This window comes from Meles meles, chromosome 16 (assembly GCF_922984935.1).
Source record: "Meles meles chromosome 16, mMelMel3.1 paternal haplotype, whole genome shotgun sequence".
In the NCBI taxonomy this organism is placed as follows: Eukaryota; Metazoa; Chordata; class Mammalia; order Carnivora; family Mustelidae; genus Meles; species Meles meles.
The window spans coordinates 80227431-80241321 of NC_060081.1; the positions used below are offsets into that span (position 1 = coordinate 80227431).

General features: G+C 48.0%; 1 long non-coding RNA gene across 1 annotated transcript; it reads left to right on the top strand.

Moving 5' to 3' along the window:
* Positions 1–845: 845 nt before the first annotated feature.
* On the top strand, positions 846–5950 carry LOC123927012. The gene is made up of 3 exons (XR_006815346.1): positions 846–964; positions 1206–1766; positions 5123–5950. It is a non-coding gene; the product is annotated as an uncharacterized LOC123927012 (long non-coding RNA).
* The last annotated feature ends 7941 nt before the right edge of the window (positions 5951–13891 follow it).

A 13891-nucleotide genomic window follows, 5' to 3' on the forward strand; every position in this document is an offset into this window, starting at 1 on the left:
AGCTCAAGTCCGGCCCCAGGAGCAGAGGCGCCCACGGAAGGCTGCGCTTCCCTGAGGGAGAGACCCCCCTGTACGCGGCTTCGTTCTCCTTTATTTTATTTTATTTTATTTTTTAAAATATTTTACTTATTTTATAAGTAGGCAGAGAGAGAGAGAGGAGGAAGCAGGCTCCCGGCTGAGCAGAGACCCCGAGGCGGGACTCGATCCCAGGACCCTGAGATCATGACCTGAGCGGAAGGCAGACCCTTTAACCCACTGAGCCACCCAGGTGCCCCTTCATTGTCCTTTAAATGAGCACTTCTGTGGGGACGGCAGGTTAGCACAGAAACACTATAGATGGCATTTTACAGCCAACACCCTCCCCTCGAGAACAGTCACTTGTTTTGCAGACAATTCAATCCCTGATTTTTTTTTTCACTTAAAAAATTCTAAACAATTTGAGTAACATTGAATTGTGCTGAAATGAAGATTAGCATCATGGCTTAATAATAACCAGGGGAGGGTCTTTCATTTTGAGTCGAGAACTCCGGAATTCAGTAAATGACAACGTTGATTGGGTGACGAGGGCAGAGCTGTCTGTGGTGGTAATTCTGTAGCCGGAAAGACTTGCTGCCAACACTGGCAAACCGGTGTCTCTGAACTTCCAAAGCACTCCGCGTGCTCCTAACCCAGGCAAAAAGGAAACTCGGAACAGCGATTCCCACTGGAAGACTGTACTGTCCTTTGTTGTGCTGATAACGATCATTACTGGTGCCTGAAAGCCACGGTTGTTAATTAACCTCGTCAGTTACACGCGCCGGAAGGCAGGACTCTCTCTAAAACCAGGAGCAACATGAGATTGGGAGCCGGGATCTGTGGCTGCCACGGGGCGACCTGTCCCCTTCCTAACGGATTAGCTCGCTCCCGGGACCAGGAATCGCCAGGCGGGAGCACCGTGTGGGACGCCGGAGACAAGGAGGCGGAGGTCGGTCAGGAGTTCCTCCTGGGAGAGCCGGACGTCCTGCCCAGTGTTTGTTTTTACAGAGGGAGGGAGCAGGGGAAGGAAGAGGAGAGAGGGAAAGGGGGGGCGAGTTCAGGTAGCCTCTCCCCTTCCTCTTTGGAAAACCACGTTCAGGTTGACTCTGCGGGAGGTGAGGAGGGAGGGCGGTCGCAAAGCTGCCACAGAGGTCATCCCACCCCGTGACCACGTGCGCTTCCCCAAGCAGGTACTGGAACACCTGTTGTGCCGGAAAAGACCCCGAGGTCTAGGGGTTTCTGGAGTTCTCCTGGGTCAAAAGGGTCCCGGAAAAATCTAGCTTTTCAGAGTCCAAAGTCGCTGGCTGCGTTCTAGTGGTCTTTGGTGCGGGCCGCAGCCTCCCTGGATCCAAGGGCCAGTAACAGAGACGTTCTTAACGGTGCGCATCCCGCGTGTCCGTCTGCCTGGCTGTTCTCCTAGCACTGGCTCGCACCGCAGCCGCAGCTCTGCCCCAGCAGGGGCCGCACACCGGGACTTGCTTTTTCCCTCAGTCCCGGGGGCTGGCTGGTTGGCTGCACGCTGCCCGAGACCAAACTGGAGCTTCTCAGGGAGCGGGACGGCGGGGGCTCCCTGGGAAGGGGCAGCCATGGACGCTCGCCCGCGGGACTCTGGGACTGTGACCTGGAGGTTGTCGTCTGTCCAAGGCTTGGACTGAAGCTGTTTGGGGTCACCGTCCGCCCCCTGGTCACAGAGCACCGGTGCGACGAGGTCGTTATCCTTGTGGGCTCACAAGTCACGTGCCCAAAACCGCGTGAGTGTTCAAAACGATGTGCATGATTGTGTAAGGTTATAGATTTTGCACAAAAATAAAGCAACAGCCCCAGGAAAGGCTTATTTAGAAATCAGCTCATCAAAGAATGATTTCCTGAAAGAAACCTCAGAGTTTAGGATCAAGAAAACATGCAGAATTTGTCTTTATTTTTTTTTTTTTTTTAAGAAACTCAGTGTCTTGGCTGAGCTGGGGTGGGGCAACAGGACTGTTGTGTGTCCTGGTGGTCTGCGGTGGGGTTGGCTGGTAAACCGAAAAGAAGGAAGGAGTGATTGGCACCTGCCTCCCATGGGCTCCCCCAGCACAGGAGGTTTCGGGCCTGACTTCGGTCAGAAGGCAGCCCAGGGAAGCTGCCTGCCGTGTAGCCCCCATGGGGAGGCCACCGAGGGCAGAGACATTTGTCTCACGAAGACAAGACGTCCCATGGAGTGGACTTCGGGTTGCGTGTCTGTGTATCCAGGTGAAGTTGGCCAGCAGGAGCCTTCAGCCATCGATAGCTGACGAATTAGTTGAGAGTCCACACAGGTCTGTCTCAGTGGGGCGGTGGTTTACCTAATGACTGTGACCATCCCGGCACTTAGAGGACCCGGGGCTCTTCCAGAAGCTCTCTCAGGCTGTGCCCACTGGGTGAGAAGGGCCCTGAGACAGGACGCAGATGATAACGGGCTCCCTGGCTGTGGGCTCCCTGGTCCTATCTCTTGAGTCCACATGTTTGAGCTCATAACTGGCCTCTTAACAGCACAGGGCTCCCTGCTCTTCACCTGAATGATCTCATTCAAGACTCAGCCTGAGGACTGGCCAGGCCTCCTGCTTCCCCGCTAGAGGGGAGTTGCCCTATGGGAGGCACCCACAGCCTGGTGTTGGCTAGGCTCGATAGCTTCCAAATTATGAGACTCTCAACTAAATTCTGACTAGGAGATTTTGCCAACTTTTTAAATTCTGTGCCTAAATCAAGACTTTACTCATTGTTTAGTTGTGTTATTTTCAGCGCATAATTCAAATGCCACCCCACGGTGGCCAGCATGAGAACGCCTACTTGGGGAGATGTTACACATTTTTTTAAAGGTGTTCTTATCTAGTAATGTCAACACAGAACGGCACTGATTTTCTTTGGGAGATTAGTTTGTTACCATGACTATCGCTCGGGACAAAGTAAACAGGAGGAAAAGGGCCGATGAACACCCTTCTCCTCAAGGAAATGTTGGCAAGTCAGAAGGACTCTGGGTGAATTCCTTGGGTAACTGGTATAATCCTTATGCATCCCTGAGAAACGTCCAGGGGATGCAGAGTGTTCTAGGCAGAGTTTGGATAAGTCTGCCAAAGATATAGATGTCTCCGGAATGTCCAGTACTGGGGGCTAGTCCACGTGGGAGCGATCCACACGGTATCTCTGATGTGACTACTTCTGTTGAGAAATTGTAGAGAACAGACTCCCTGTCTCTCTAATTTGAGCTTCTGACCCAGAAATGTAAGGACGTGTTAGTTTGGAAATGTCTGACATATGTGTCAGTGTGGATGTGTCAACATGGATCAGTGCCCGATATTTGGCTAAGCATTTTTCTGAATATTTCCATAAGGGTATTTTTGAATGAGATTAATTTAAATTAGTGGATTTTGAGTAAAGCAGATTATACTCCATAATGTGGGCGGGCCTCATCCAATCAGTTGAAGGCCTGGATAGAGCAAAGTGTGGGAATTCTGCCAGCAGCCTGCCTTTGGATGTGAATTTGGGTTTCCAGCCTGCTGGTTTACCCTGCAGCTTTTGGTCTCCCCAATGCTCCGTAACCACATGAGCCAGTTTCTTAAAATTTATCTCTCTCTGTTTCTCTTTCTCCCCTGTACCCCCTGTCTACACACACATCCCGTTGGTTCTGTTCCCCAGGGAATCCTGACACAGACCATGATGCTGACCTTGTGGGCCTGTTACCAGAGCTGCAAGTGGGGGTCAGTTTGAGCACAATGCAAAGCCAGAACCCCCCCCACATCTTCTAAGAGCCTGTGCACCCCGCTCCTGCCAACTGTTTCCTGTTCACTCAGTGATCACTTCCTGAACCCATCTGGGCCACCAGGAGGCTCGGTGGAGATGGCAGGCGACAGACAGAGCATGCAGTCTGAAAGGGAGACCAGGTCGCAGATGTGTGTTCTGTGCCTGCCGCCGGGACATGCTGGAGCTGGGACATGGGGCAGAGTTGAGTGGTGGGGGGAGCGGGTCACACTGTTACCGACTTCATGTGGGCAGTCAGCTCCGTCCTGCGAAAGAGGGGGCATTGGCTGTGAGTGTTGAAAGATCCAGAGCAATTTTTCTGTTCGAGAGGGATGCATCCCGAGCCAGGGTGCAGAGGCAGGGTTAGGAGCTGTCCGAGGTCCAGTGGTGGATGTTAGGGGGAAGGGGGAGGAACTGGTGGAATATCGGGGTGGAGGTTAGCAGAAGCTGGATCATGGAGATCCTTGTATGTGGGGTGGCAAAAGCCCAGCGCTTTCCTGCTTCCCACCTACCTCAGCACCTGCCGTGTGCTGGGAACTGTGTATACAGGGGTATTCTTAACTCTGTGCCTGGTGTCTCAGCCATGAATAGGCACCCACAGACTTAGGGAGGAATTAAATTATTTACAAAGTTGATGTGTGTCTGAGAAATGAAAGAAATCCAGGGAGGGGGTGTGTCGTGTGAAGTGAGCAAAGGACAAAACAGGTCTTTACGGCAGTCATGGCAAGGATCTGGGCTTTTGTCCCCAAGGACATGGGTGGCCATAGAGAAGAATGACGCATTGATTGGTGCTGTGACGTGCATTGGTCTCAGCAACAGCGTGCAGAGAGACATAAGCCAGACACTGGGGGCCGCTGACGTAGAAGAAGCCCTCTTACAGGAAATGTCCAGACTGAGCAGGTCCTCAGAGGCCAAGTGTCGACTGAGAGTTGCCTGGGGCCAATGTGCAGGTCGTGAAGGGATGCAGGGTTTCTTCCTGGGGCGATGGAAAATTCTGGAACTGGCTAGAGGGATGGTTGCACATCCAAGGGCAAGAAATGAATGTCACTAATGGTAACTCTGATGTGTATTTTACCACACTGGGGGGGAGAGTATTGGCCTAGGGTCCGGGCACCCCTGCATAGATCCGCATGAGGCTATCTTGTATGTCCCTCTAAATGGAGTAGCTTGCTTCATTTAATTTTTGTTTTATTTGTTTACATGAAAACCCATCTGTGAACCCCTGGCTTTACTTTTCTTTGGAAATGACGGATTTCAGATTTGGTAGGTGGACCACGGGCCATGCGAGCTGATGAGTCTCCGTTTGTCGTCAGGCTCCTGTGGCTGCAAAAATCGTTCTCTGAATGTTTCTCAGGGAAGGGCCCGTGGGATGGCCGGCGATGGCAGAGATAAGGGAGGCTTTCTCATGCTGTGTCCATCTGCTTCGTGACCTCCTGCAGACCACAGGTGTCGGCATGATTCACACTCACGCATCCTGCAGTCCTTTGCCACTCTAATTGCCTGGCCATTAAAGAGGAGGAGACCATGACGGCGACGTCGTCCCCATCCACTTCAGGATGTACGGTCTATCAGCTGCTGCTGCGTACACAGATGCCTGATGCCATTTTGAATATTCATATCCACCCCCAACTTTGAACAACATTGTAACTTGGCACTGCTCGGTGGTGCCTCTGCCTTTCCAGCCAAATGACATTTGTCACACTCAAGTAGGAACAATTATTAATAATTTTCATTTCATTAGAAGCACTACAATAAAATGTCAACAGCCTTAAAAGTACATCAGAAGTGTACAAATTAATTTTGATTTTCTGAAGTGTAATTACTTCTGTAAGTACTAGACTGTGTAATCACTTTGGGCGTTATTACTTGTGCAATCAATTATACTTAAATGCACTTATCTGTTTTCAAACATGATTTTTAGAGGTCACCTGTTGGCTTTTTTTGCTATTATAATAGGAAGATGTCATAATTCATATTGGACATTTGGGAACCAAGGCATGGATAAGGGAGTGATGGGAGATGAATCGAAACATAAAGGCAAAAGTTGTTTTAGCAAGAGACCGCCCCTTCCCACTTATGAATTTAGGGTTTAATTACTTTTAATTTAATTCTGACTGGGGTACCACGTAGTGACTAAAAATAGTTTTCACCATGGAAAAGCCAACACCATTGTTTGTATTTGTTTTAGAGGATGGAGTTACAAACGTGGCTCCTGGTGTCCGACTGCCCAACTGGCTAGACGTGTACCGTTGAGTGCATTTCTCCACACCTGTAGGCTCCAGCTTGTCCATCTCTACGGGAAGGTGGGGCCTCCATTCCCGTGAGGACTTGGCCCTGTTTCATCACTCACCATGTCATCGTCATGACACGGCATGGTGCGGAAGAAACACTTACTGAACGAGTAAACGAGAAAGCGTGGCCATGAAAATTCAGTGATGAAACGTACGAGTACTCATTAACTGTTAGCGAGTATCGTGTCGTTAATTATAATAATCAATATAGTATTAATAATGATAATTTGAATCTTAGAAAAATCTGTGGATCCACGTATTTATTTGGGCCAGGAAACCGAGCCAAACTCCATAAGCCCGTGGGAAGATTCTACACATCACCCGTAATTAAATGCAAAATAGCACTTCAGTTGAATACCTTGACTGCTTACAGAATAGCAGAACAAAAGATCGAAAATGTCCAGAGATGCTGGCGTGGTAGAGGCGGGGTGCATCTCGTGTTGGCATGAATGCAAATCGGCCCAGCCCCTCGGAAAACTGATCTGGCCAAATGTATCAAAATTTAAAATGTGCACAACTCTTGGATGAAAGAATCCTACTTTTGATGTCTAAGTTACAGAGACAACAATGTAGCAGACAACGGTATATACCCAAAGAGTCTTTCACAGCAATAAGTTCCTAGAACCCGTGGATCATAAACACTCTTCATTTTTTATTGATTTATTTTTATTTTTTGTTTTTTTAAGATTTTATTTATTTACTTATTTGACAGAGATCACAAGTAGGCAGAGAGGCAGGCAGAGAGAAGGAGGGGGAAGCAGGCTCCCCGCCAAGCAGACACTCTGATGCAGGGCTCGATTCCAGGACCTTGAGATCATGACCTGAGCCGAAGGTAGAGGCTTAACTCACTGAACCACCCAGATGCCCCTTAAATGCCCTTCAATGGGGTACACGTAAATAAGCGAGGGTATGACCATAGAAGAAAACCCTAGGATCCATTATACAGAAGAATCTTTATGGATTGATGCGTGAATTTGTCAAGTTATGGTGTGAAGTCATGCAGACAAGCCGTGGTCCAACAATGGAGGACATTTACTTCTTTTTAAGGAATCCACGAGACTTCCTAAAACCTAAGAAAAATTCTTGTGGATCAAACACAAAAGACTTATCACCTATAAAAGGGGAATAAATAGGTATGGTTGCGACTTACTCATGATTCCATATAGTCTAAGAGATGGCATTACGTGTGGCTTAACTTTACTTTGCATTTGTAAGAAATTTAGAACAAATGGGAGACAAACCATACGAGACTCTTAACTCTAGGAAACAAACTGAGGGAGGCGGGTGGGGGACGGGGTGACCAGGGGGTGGGCATGGAGGAGGGCACGCGATGGAATGAGCCCTAGGTGTGATCTGTGGCTCATGAATCACTAAATTCTACCTCTGAAACTAATAATACAGTATAGGTTAATAAAAAATAATAAATAACTTTTTTTTTTAAAATGCACCAAGTTAATTTAACGATAGTTTTTAAATGTGGGCGAACTCTCTTGGTAAGGAACCAACCGAATCAATCAACGAAGGGCAGCCAGGCCCCTCTGACTCAAACCCCCTCCGTCTGGGCTGTGCTCCCAGGCTTGCTATTTAATTGGCTCCCAGCTGCTGATGATTAGCAAGCACAGCAGTGTAAATGGAAGCTTCGTGAAAGAGGACTGGTGGACCCACAGAATTTACATGAAGAATTGTTTCCACTTCCACATTCTCAGGACCTCCCAGTAATACAACCCAGGAGTAGGACCCGTCGCAGTACTTTCCAAGTATATGATGGACTCGCAAAATGATGCCCTTGGCCTCAGACAGATTTCTGTAGCCGTTAGCTAAATGCCCGCCAAAAATGTATTCTACGGAAATGTCGAAGTCCTGCCTCCGTGAAGCTGGAAATAATGAGTCTGGCTCTTTGGGAATAGGAACCAAAGTGTGCTGGTTTCTGGGACTTGTTAGAACCCGCTCATTTGATGAAGGGTCCGTCTTCCTTTTACCCCATTGACTTTTAAGAAAGACTCACATTTTAAAACATTATATTAGTAAATAAAATTGTAATTACAAGAAAAATGGTGAAACCATAAAGTAAGATGTAATCCCTATTTTAAAAAATTAATCTCCTGCTTTAAACAAAATAAAACCTTGTATTGACCTGAGAACTTGGTTAATGAGGCATTTGCCAAATTGTTTAGTTTTTATGGCTTGCCAAGTGTGTAATTACTTTGCTTGGCACTTTTAGAAAATGTTATTATAAACTCTTCTTCCAAAGAAAATTATGCAACATAATTATTAACTCTAAAATTACACACACATTTATCTGCTAGTACTCGCTTTCATGCTTCAGCTGTCTCTGAAACACGGGCTGCTTGAATCACGCACCTGTTCACAATGATGTTTTCAATGTGTTTCTACTAATTTCCCATTATATGGTAGAAAGCCAAACACCAGGAAAGAAAGTAACAAAAACTGGGCTTTAATAGATACTCATTTCTCGTGACATCCGAGACCCCGGTCGCATTCGCGCGGAAGGGACTGTTGGATCCGCGTCCCTCTTGATCGTGTCATTCACGGTCTCCGTTACACATTTCCATCCGTTTTGAATATTCCAACCAGAACAACAGCACTTCAAACTCTAACACACAAAGGCGAGGTGGCTCGTGTCAGCGGAGGATTTTGTTCTTGCTTTCTCTGCGTGTTGTCTCTGAAAGGAAAGAAAAGAGTTCCTTTTTCTACTAGGAGAGAAGAGAAAATGTGCCAGGGGAAAGCTTCCGTGAAAATTAGAACCTTGATTTCAAGGTGGTCTTCACCCAGACTTCATCTTCCAACCCCCTTTCTTTGAGACGCCTGCTGTCTGGCAGCCAGGAGGCTCTCAGAGGTCAGGGCTGGTCCCACGAGCTGCACATCCCCGCACCCCTGCACCCCTGCACCCGCTCAAGCTCACTTCTTCCCAGATGCTCAGCCATTATTTGTTAATTGGCCAAGTGTCCATATTCAACTTTTTGCTTCAATTCATCAGCGAATCGGAGCACAGAAACTGTTAGGGGCTGAATTGTACCCCCCTCCCCGCAACTGATACATGGAACCCCGACTCCAGTATGTCAGAATGTCACTGTTATTTGGCTGTTAAGTTTCGGTGAGGTCTTTGGTGGGGGTCTTCATCCCATAGAACTGCTGTTCTTATAGGAAAAGGAGATCAGGACGCAGGCCCACACAGAGGGACGGCGTGGGGCAAAGGCAGGCATCTACCAGCCCAGGAGAGGGACTATAGCCTGCCGACACCTGGGCTCTGGGCTTCCAGCCTCCAGAGCATTGAGAAAATAAATTTCTGTGTCTAAAGCCACTCAGTCTGTGGTCCTTTGTTATGGTGGCCCCAGCAGACTAACACTTGACCATGCTTAGTAGAGAACTCTTAAACAGCAGCCACGAAGTAACTCACGCTAACGGCATTGGTGCTTCACGTGGAATTCCAAGATGGGAGAGAAATGCGTTCAACGATGGTAGCATGGGGGAGAAATGCCATCCCCAGGAGTCCTGGAGACACAGGGGTCCAGGGTTCCAGGCTGGAACACGCAGAGCCGACCCGTCTGTGTGATCACGGCTTCTACAGTGAGAGAATGTGCCAGCATTTGCCTGGACAACAGTGGAGGGCTTTACTATCACTATCACTATCACTATCACTATCACTATTACTATTACTATCACTATTACTATCACTACTACTACTACTACTACTACTATGACTATTACTATTAGTATTAGTATTACTATTACTATCACTATTACTATTACTATCTCTATCACTATCACTACTACTACTACTATTACTATCTCTATCACTATTACTATTACTACTACTATCACTATCACTACTACTACTACTATTACTACTACTACTACTACTATCACTATTACTATTACTATCACTATCACTATCACTATTATTACTATTACTATTACTATTACTACTACTACTACTGTTTGGGTCCATTCTCATCATTTGGACCTCCCAAAAGGTCATGTGAACGATCCACTGGCGATTGCTGGAAGTTCCTAGTGACCGTGCGAGGGGAGATTCTAAAAATGCACGACCTACACACACGGGCCCCCCAAGACCCGAGGGGCAGCTGTTATCTTCCCCATGTAAAGGATCATGTCCTCTTCTTCTGAAGTGTAGTGGTGACCACATTCCAGCTCATTCCCGTGAGAGCTCCATGTCAAAGGAGGCTGAACACATCGCCATCTGCGGAGAACCAGGTTTTACGGAATCCTCTCATGCTGAACTAGGACGTATAGCACTAAAAAAAAAAAAGAAGAGCGTTTAGAATTCTCGAGGCAGTGCTGGGCTATTTCCACATTCGCTGACCCCACACTTCCTAAACTGGTTGCTTCCTTTGCCTCTGATTTGGCAATAGAGATTCATACTTATTTCTCTGGGGGAAAAGGACACAAATAAAGAAGTTCTGAAAACATAACCTTTTTTTCCCTGTGGCCACTGAGAGTTTATCAATAGAAACCCACGGTGACCATGTTCTCCAGAATTTTCTTTCAGATGTTATTTTGCTCTTTGCTCCTGCCTTCTGAGATAATCCAGAGAAATCACATGCAATTCTGCAAGATGCATTCTTAGAAAACATTTTTAGGTCCCATTTTAAGGAAAGAGTGAGACATATTTTCACGTTTACACCTTCTGTTCCCACATGAAAACATTGACTTGAAAGCCAGGCTTGCAAACAGCTCTCCACTTAAACCACAAAAATGCACTGAAATCCTTCCAGTGACACCAGAAGTCATGCAGAAGATACAGGTGCTGCCCGCCCACGGGATATATGGAAATACACACCATAAAGCCAATGACAGAAGACTTTGCACTTCAAAATGATAAAGAAGAATGTCCCAATTTCTACTAGAATGTTCACTTGCTCTTAGCAGAGATACCAAATTCAGCAAGAGAGAAGAAGGTGGTCCTGCCGGCTCTCCATTGGATAATGAAGGCAGGTCGGCGACAGAAATGGGTCTTACTCACAAGGGGAACCTGCACCTTTTTCCAGGAAGAAGTCACCCCCGCCCCAATGCAGGCAAATTCCAAGCCAGTGGTGTTCGTTCACTCACGCAGGGCAGCATTCCACTAGGGGGTCCTACAGCCTTATCACTGCAGACTCCACGGCAGCTGTAAGCCATGAGCATACGGTTCACCTTGCCAGACACATCCTTTTATCCGCCTAGTGATTAACCGGAGAAAAAAGGGAAAGTCGGGCACATATTAATTTCCAGATTCAAATGAAGTGCTACGAAACCCTAGCCGGCCAGCCTCATTTTAATCTCCGCTTGGTAAGAGGGCATTCCCCTAGACTTGTTCCTGACGGTTCTTTTTCATTACGTCTCCAAGGCTCACCATGTGGGGAAAAGGTCACGCCCGTGTCAGGGAGTGCTGCTCTAACACAGTCCTGACCCGGGGAATGCCTCGCGCTAACGCTTCCTCGCACTCACCGGCTCTTGCCGTCTAACTCAATTTGGAACAAATGCACCATTTCCTGTGGTTCATATTTAGCAAATTTACCTTAAACCCCACTGTCTGCAGTAAACAGGATGCACATGATGGGATGTGCTTATAATTCAGGGAAACTCTTCTTTAAAATCAGCGTAATAGGCTTCGGAGTGTATCTGAAAAGTAAGTGAGGTTTAGGCTACGTGAAAACAATTAGGAGCTGCTCTCTGCAAGCAGCCCCATTTCCGGAAGCTTTCCTGATTTCCTGACTCGTGTGGAGACTGCGCGATTTTCAGGTAAGACAGCAACATTTGCTTTGTCCTATGAGCATCCAAAGTCGGATGGTAAATCGAAGTCGAGCTGCCACCACGGTGACGTTCCATGGCACCCCAGGCTGTGAGAGCGAGAGCAACTCTCATCAAGGTGTCTCCGTACCTGGCCTTGGACAGAACGTCTTCACCCAAAGATGGAGAGAAAGGATGCCGGCGTGGGAAGGCAGCCGGTGTGGAGATGACGGGCAAGTTGGGGTCTGAAACAGCATCAGCAGAATCCCCCCTTCCATAACCGCATTCATCGTCACAAGCCCCCCAAGCGAGGGCATGTAGAGGGTAGAGGGTACAGCCTTGTTGCTCGCTGTCCCTTTAGCTCATCACTCCCCATCGCTTCCGTCACATCTGCTGGGAACACTGAGGCAGGAGCCTCTGAGAAGCAGGGTCAACCGTGCACTCGCACTAAACCAAGAAGTGTGAAAACCGTCGGGATTTTACGTTTGAGTATGAATCATTTACTCTTGTGTGTGAGTATCTGCCCCTGGCTCAGCAGGAAACAGTCTGCGGTCGCCACTCTCTGCTTTCCCCACTTTAACTCCTTTCACTTAGACTGTTCTCTTCCATGCAGACCCTCGGTTTCTGAGAGCTCAGTGTCTTTCCATCCCCCTCCCCAGGACGGCGTCGGGGTGGCCGGTGGGAAATTGTGGTGGTGGCTAGAGGAGTGGCCTGTGGACCCTGAGTTGCCCCCTGGCTCTTGGCTGAACTTCGTGGGGGTGCTGCCTCTGTGCTTACCCAGGCCACTGTCCAGTCCCTACTGGCTTCTGTGGCCACTGAAGGCACAGCCAAGTAACTCATGGTCGGTCTTCTCGTGGCTCATCTGAGTCCAGAAACTTCCGTCAGTCCACCTTGGATCCCCCTGGACCATTTGGGTTCGGATGTTGCTCCTGTTCACGCCTTGGCTGGGAGGTTCACCTTGCGTCTCTCAAGCAATGCAGAGTCCCTTCGAACATCTCCTGGGACCAAGAGAGACCCCGAGGGGAAACGGCTTCCTCTCTCAGCCTTTCCAATGACTTACCTTGGATGTGGTCTCTTCTGTTGGGGTGAGGGACATCACAATGTGCTTTTCTCTTGAGTTACCAAGGGGAAATCATATTCCCTGCACCAGGGAACCTGGTTTTGTAGAAAAGACTTTGTGTTCAGATTCCTAATTGCCTGTATGGGAATTCGGGCTGCTTGTGGCCTCTGAGAACCTGGCCCAGTTATCTAGACTTGTAAGGCTTCCGTTTCCTCTCCGGCAAGTTTCACGTGATGGATACAGTAGGCTCCACATCCTGCGCTAATGGTCCCATACCACTTCCAGCCTCGCATGCTGTGTGGTTAAGCCTCACACGTTACTGGCCCAGATCATCTCCGTAGCTCTGAGTCTGTGGGGGTAGATGAGGTAGAGGGAGAAAGTAGGTGCCTGACTGCTGAGCCAATACTTCAAACGCACTGCTACGCGCTGCACACGGCGAGTAGCCACGTGCCAGGAATAGTGATCAGCAGCTTATTGTGCCTTGAGACTGGCTGTAGAGGAGGCCAATTTTACAGCTCGGGGCAATGTATGAGAGAAATCATGACCTGGCGTACGTAAAGAAGTCTATCTTGAAGGTGTAGTTTGACTTACTACCTTCAGATTAGGTTGTGGCTAATACGTGTTTGTGTTGATCTATTGAACGTGCACATACATAGATAGAGATCCAAATTGGCTTTCTGCATTGATCACGCTGGTGCATTACATATGGATGGAATTAAGAAAAAAAAACAGTCATCATTTCAGGGCACCTGGGTGGCTTTGTTGGTTAAGCATCTGACTATTGACCTCAGCTCAGGTCATGATCTCAGGGATGTGGGATGGAGCCCCACACCAGGCTCTGCACTCAGAAGGGAGTCCATTTCTCTCTCTTTCTTTCCCTCTTCTCCCATGCTCGCTCTCTCTCTCTCTCTCTCTCTCTCAAATGAGCAGATAAGTCTTTAAAAAAATAGTCATCAGTTCAAGAAATAATAGCGTTCCACCAGGTGTCTAGAAGGGACAGCGTTATGTTGGCATTGGTAGG